This window comes from Amphibalanus amphitrite, unplaced genomic scaffold (genome assembly GCF_019059575.1).
Source record: "Amphibalanus amphitrite isolate SeventyFive unplaced genomic scaffold, NRLGWU_Aamphi_draft 000008F_arrow, whole genome shotgun sequence".
In the NCBI taxonomy this organism is placed as follows: Eukaryota; Metazoa; Arthropoda; class Thecostraca; order Balanomorpha; family Balanidae; genus Amphibalanus; species Amphibalanus amphitrite.
In genome coordinates this window covers 1,974,758-1,981,549 of record NW_024881504.1, presented here as the reverse complement: position 1 = coordinate 1,981,549, position 6,792 = coordinate 1,974,758, and the positions used below count along the sequence as shown (strand labels likewise).

At 47.9% G+C, this 6,792-nt stretch overlaps 1 long non-coding RNA gene across 1 annotated transcript; it reads left to right on the top strand.

The window, feature by feature from the left end:
- The first annotated feature begins 2,360 nt into the window (after positions 1 to 2,360).
- Positions 2,361 to 4,958, top strand: LOC122379416. The gene is made up of 3 exons (XR_006256177.1): positions 2,361 to 2,798; positions 3,874 to 4,006; positions 4,858 to 4,958. It is a non-coding gene; the product is annotated as an uncharacterized LOC122379416 (long non-coding RNA).
- Positions 4,959 to 6,792: the final 1,834 nt, after the last annotated feature.

Here is a 6,792-nt window from a genome sequence, read left to right as displayed (position 1 = left end):
AACCTGCGGTTAGGCCCCCGTCAAGTTGCCCCAATTCGCGGCCAGACTTGCAAAACATAGCCCGGAGAAGGACCGCTCCGGTTGTTTTTCAATAGAAAAACACAATTCTAACGAATAGTGTTTGTCTTTTCAAACAACCTGCGGTTACCAGCATCTGCGATGCTGGGCTCCGCATCGCGGGACCGCAGGTTGTTTGAGCAAGCACCTCTGTAACGCCGCAAAAACGCCACCCGCCAAACGAGAGGATGAGCCTTGCACGTGCAGATCGGAGTGGGTGTGCTACGAACTGACGTGCACTGCACTCTGCTAACCGGTCTCTAGCGGTGTGCCAAATTTGAGTGCAATCGACCCGGCCGTTTTCGAGATCGCGAATGAAAATGTCTCTGCAAAAACGCCCATTGACTTAACATGGGGAGCGAAAAAAGTTCAACTTCAAACTCGTGCATCTCAAGTTAACGAATTCTTACGGGTATACGGCGCACACGGGCGTGTACCTGAACGTGTCGGTCATAAAATGGTGTGCAGCAAACCATACCTTGTTCCGCGATTTTTTCCGCTATTCGCGATCGCGCAAAAAGTGTTCAAAACCCCATTGACTTAACATGGGGAAAATGGAATCGCACGTGCCACGTGCCACGAGGTTTTAAGCGAGTAGCGACCGGTGCCAACAGGTAGATCGCCTGCGGGAGCCCATACACTGAAATTTTTACGAAAATCGAGCCACAAGTTTAGGCCCCAATCAAGTTGCCCCAATTCGCGGCCAGACATGCAAAACATAGCCCGGAGAAGGACCACTCCGGTTGTTTTTCAATAGAAAAACACAATTCTAACGAATAGTGTTTGTCTTTTCAAACAACCTGCGGTTAATCTCATTAGCCCCCTGGAACATCTCCACAGCGCCCTGTTCTGTATCCGAGCCTGACAGCAGGTCATCAACATACAGCGATTCTTTCAGTTCGGTGACGTCTTTTCAAACAACCTGCGGTTAATCTCATTAGCCCCCTGGAACATCTCCACAGCGCCCTGTTCTGTATCCGAGCCTGACAGCAGGTCATCAACATACAGCGGTTCTTTCAGTTCGGTGACGACCGGACTCTCTGGGTACAGCGATAGGTGATACCTGATGGTGGCGTTCATTAAGAACGGGCTGCAGGCGACACCCATCGTCACCCGCTCGAACCGCATGGTCCGAATCTGGCCCCCTTGTCTCCATAGGAAGCGATGGGCATCTCGGTCATGTGACGTCAGACGAACCTGATGAAATGCTTTCACAATGTCAGCCGAATACCCGAACCGCCATCGTCTGAAACGAAGTAACACCTCCAGCAGGCTCGGCATCAGAGAGGGTCCCACATATACTACATCATTCAAAGAGACACCGTTGGGCCCCTTTGCACTAGCGTCAAAGACAGGTCGAACCTTTGTTGTACCACTGGTTTCCTTAACCACTGGTCTGTGCGGGATATAGAACATGACGTCACTGGTCGTCATCTGATCAGGTGGCACCTCACTGATGACACCATCACTCACCATCTGACTGAGAGCCGAATCATAGTCAGCTCGCAGCTGGGGGTTCCTGTCCAGTTTGCGCTCTAGACTCATCAGCCACCTTTGTGCGGAATCACGATTCTCCATCAACCGACTTTTGTTGTCCCTCCAGGGCACACTAACAACGTACCTGCTGCCATCATACTGGATGGACTTGTTGAACGCCTTCAACGCGGCACCATCATCATCATCCGACTCCATCTCAGTACCAGGATCAAACCCATCCCGAGACCACATCGCACTAGCACTGGGAGTTGGGGCGGTCATCAGAAGCAGTTGACATCCCATGCCTGAGTCAACACCAGCAGGGCCCCCCTCCACTGAACCAGAGAGGACCCACCCAAATGGTGTCTCCATAGCAGCCAGCCCGTCAGGGCCTCTGACAAGTCCAGATCTTACCAGTGACCAGTATTGGTCTTGTCCAACAACAAATGTGCAGTGGGCAGTCCGACGTGCAGTCTGCTGCGAGCTGGAGATGGCTGAAGGGCTGAAGGAGCTGGGCAGGGACTCGAGGCCGCATCAGTGGCGCGCATATCACTGGCACCTCCACCACTCGAACCTTAGTAGCTGTCGGCACACAAGCAGCATTTGCGGCAGAAACATTGTGCTCATACACATTACACACATTTGAGGTTCTACCCCCACCAAACGATGCACATGTTATGTCCACTGACCCCTGATACTCCCCTTTCACTTGTTTCATCAGCCTCTCGGTCACAAAACTTTTGTCAGCACCACTGTCATAAATCAGGGTAGCAGGTACAGGGCCATCTTTGCCCTCAACAAGTACTATTGAGCGCAGAATCCGCGCTCATACCGGGACCGAGGCTGGGCCACGGCGGGGCAGGCCTGGTGTGTCAGAGAGTGTACCGATTAGTGTGATGCGGCACAGTATCCTTTGAGGGTCACGGAATGACATGACCTGGCTGTTTCTGTTCCGAGTGGGGCGGAAAGCCGGGGAAGGAGAGCCGCAGTATGCGGCCGCAGCCCGCGTGGAGTGTGTGCGGCTAGACGTCAACGTGAGCGTGATGGCACACCTCAGTGATCTTGACAAGGGCAGGCTCATCTTGCTTTTCGATCAAGGTCACTCTGTCAAGCAGGCGGCAGAGATTCTCGGTGTAGCTCTAACTACTGCCAGACGGTGGAAACACCGTTATGAGCAGGAAGGGGAAAGGGGTTTGAAAGCGCGCTATGATCAGTGTGGAAGAAAACGGAAGACGACGGAGGAGGAAGACAGGCGCATGGTGGAGGTTCGTACTTTTCTTTTATTATTTGTTGCTGTTGTCTCTGCATTTCTAGGTCAAGACGAGCGTGTAGTATCAGATGACTAATCGGGCCAGCATAATGATAATATCGGGCCATAATGACTAATCGGGCCAGCATATAATGATAATATGTCGATTAAACAGCATGTCTAATTGATTAAACGTGTCAAACTATTTAATGAGGTTAGTGCTTGTACGAGGAACATGTTTATAAATAGTAGAAAATGTAAAAACATCACCCTTTTTCCTCGATAATTACCAAAACTAATGCTGTACAAATATATACTTTACTTGACAGAATGTCATATTTATTTCGACCACAGGTCTTTTTCAAGCATTTTCAAATTAGAAAAGTGTCAAACTATTTACTTCAAGATAGGATTGATAAAAATAGCGAGTAATTTTTTTTCGGATCTCGCTTAATGACGCCAGAGCCACAGCTCAAACATTTTATGTTCATGTTGAATGCTTGTAAAGTTTGTGAGACAAAATCAGAGCACATAAAAAATCGAACCAACTGAACAATGGTTGGCGGTTTCCTGCCCTCTGGGTGTCTAAGAGACAAAACCTAAGATAAACGTTTTATGGTCTTTGTGTAACAGGTCAAATGCCAGTAAACGTTCGATTGCACAAGTCATATCCAGGTAGATATCGTTTTTGCCCAGCACGCCGTCTTCTCCGCACTCTTGCAAACGGTTCTATGTCAATTCCACCAGTGATATTTCAAGCAGGTCAAACCAGTGACAACTACTCAACCAGTGACATTTCAATCAGTGACAACTCAATCAGTGACATCTGAACCAGTGACAACTGAACCAGTGACAACTCAACCATTGACAACTCAACCAGTAACAACTCAACCAGTGACAACTCAACCAGCGGCATTTCAACCAGTGACAACCAGTGACAACCAGTGACAACTCAACCAGTGTGCTAAATGCATCGGCTCTATTGTCACAAACCACGTTGGTTAAGTTGTCACTGGTTGAGTTAACTGTATGCCCTTGTGAACATGTGAATTTTTTCATTGTTGTTAAATATGTCTTCACTATTTCGGCAGGTGTTTTTGCCCTCCGTGGAGGAAATGCGCCCCGACGAGGAGTGACCCTGGAGTCTGGACTCTAATGCAAGACAACGCCCCTATCCACACAGCGAGGGCAGTCAAGCAGTGGTTCGAAGACCACGCAGACTCAGTAAGTGGCATCATAAACCTATCATGGCTGCTAGCTCTAAAGGCTGCCCCACACTGGACCTCGCATGCGGTTGCGAGTTTGCGGGTTTTGAGTTTGCGGGCATAATACTTATTCATGAGTGATTAGACCGTTCCCTTATGGTAACTTCATGAATGCAGTGAAGCCGGTACACCTTCAGAAACTTACATATAGTCGCAATACCAGCGCAACGAACCAAAATTCGACTCCAACGAAAAACCCGCAAACCTCGCAGAACTCGCAGACCTCGCAGCGAGGAAAATCAAAAGTTGACTCAAAATCAACTTTTGGAATGCGATGCAAGGCCGCTCGCAAGCTAAAAACATGCACACTCACTTGTTAGATGGTATATAGTGTGGTGGTTATAGTGTGGGTCACTTAGCTTAGATTGTATTATTTGATTTTGGAGAAACTCGAAAACCCAAAAACTCGCAACCCGCATGTGAGGTCCAGTGTGGGGCGGCCTTTAGCTAGGTGACCGGAGACCTGATGGCATTATTAAAAAAAAATATTGAGATGCTGTTTATTTATTTATCTGTTTATTCATTTTCACCCCAACAGCAATGCATCCCAATTAGAGGAGGCGAGGCCTACGGCTATGTGCGGGAGGCCGCTTTGTCCCTGGTCGCCTCGTCCCCGCCTGTTATAAACTTATTGAGATAACTTAAACAATTATTTAAAAAGTTCTTAAGATGCCTTACAAAATTGCTCAGAAATGATCAAACACTTTCAAACAGGTGTTATTCGTTGCACCATACAGCTTCATATAGTCATGACCGAGGTGTCAACCTATATCACGTTACAGTGAGTAACAAACACGGTTTTGTTCGCAGGTTCGTGCCATCCCCTGGCCCTCAATGAGCCCAGACCTGAACCCTATCGAAAATGTGTGGTCTCTAATGGTTCATGAGCTGGAGGAGGAGCTGCGCCAGCCAGGCAGCTCAACCAGGACGAGCTCTGAGCCGCCGTCTTGGCGAAATGGGAGGAGCTCCGCCGCCGCCCCGGCTACTTCCGGAGCCTGGTGGCCTCGATGAGGCAGCGGCTGGAGCAGTGCTCCGAGGCAGTGGGCGGCCACACCTCCTACTAAACCGTTGTTTTTTTTTTGTCATCTGATGTTAAAGAACAGTGATTTGTTTATAAATTTTACTTATGTTACCTACATGTGATTAGTGTGCAAGATGTATATTAGTACAAATGTGACTCAGTGACAAGAGGCTGATGCCTGATTTTTTTCTTTCGTGATGTGATATTCAGGGGGCTTGAAACGTCTCAACTATTAGTGCAAGCTAGGAGTGCTATGATCAGCAGCACTTGTATATAGCATCGCTGGATTATGTGCAGTCAGAATAGACTTGATTACTCAACCTGACAAACCCCAGGACTTCACTTGAAGAAATATATAGCTGACACTCTTGGCATGTCTTGTTTTATTATTTGAAAAAATGTTAAGCTTCGTTTTTAGACGTAGGTGCTACTAGCATGCAGTCATTCCTCTATTGCAGTCATTTCCTCTAGGCTCTAACAATGAATTAGTCAACTCTAATTCATTGAAAGCGAGAGTTTTATCAGCACCCAGGGCTTCGACAAATTTTGAATGACTCCGACTACTAATAAAACTGTTCACTCCGACCGACTACGGTTCCGGCTTCGACATCTTTTGCATTGAGGATTCCTAAAACGGTTGTGCAAAAGATGAAAAGGAAGATTGGTGCACCATGTGATATTTATTTTAATTGTCGCCCGTGGAAAGGGCCGCACCCTCCTGAGGTTTTTCACGAATAGCGAAAAAAGGCGGCACGTAGTGCCGTCAGGTTTCCGGCTACCTTATGGGCCATCCTTTGCGCAAATTTTGGCGAAAAAAAAATGACCGGGTCAGGTCAGGTAACAGAGCTATGACGTCACAAAGGTAACAAGTTCAGGCCGATTTTGCACGAAATCGTAGTTTTTCGTGCTTTTAACGATGATATCGGCTACACTTTGGCATTGTTTGGGTCAAAAGTGACTGACATGGCACTGACACACCCTCCATTGACCTACATGTAGGGTCAAGGTCAGGTCAGGTCTAGTTCAGGTCGGTGACCTCTGGTGACCTCTTGAAGTTGACTTTCCGGCGGTAATTTCTGGCCCTGAATTCGAATCTGACGGCCAAATAAAGCTCGGGCACTTGGTTTATTGAGCGTCTCAGGGTCAAGGAGAAGTCGCCGACAGGTTAGATCACATTTCCGACCCCAACTGTCAGACGACATTTTCGACCACCCGGGGCGCGAACGCGACCCCGCCGGCTACCGGGCGCTCTGCCCCGGAAGTTACCGCGTAAAATGTGACAAACTATACACCAAAATGCACCAAATTCATCCAGAAATACGATGGTGAAAATTCCATGACGATATCTGCCATAGCGGCGACGCTACAGGCGCGCGAAGTTAAAAATGCCGATTTTCCCGAACTTTGATCTTTAACCTGCCAAACCTACAGGGTGGAAAGTAATTACGCGAACATGTATTTTCTTACAATTTTGACCATCAGTGGAGCATTTTTATGAGTACGGGCTGTCATGGAACATAATTGGTCGTGTTTGTTGTCGCCTCATCTACCAAAAGTGACCTAACTTTGAACAATGACCTGGAAGGTCTTAAACACCTCTCGACTTAAAATGGTGCAGACGCCATACGCTGCACAAGACCGAAATGGGCAAAGAGCTCAATTTGGAGCTGCCAGGGAAAGCGTTTGTGATTATTTTCGCTGGACTGGCGGAGAAGGGATTTGTA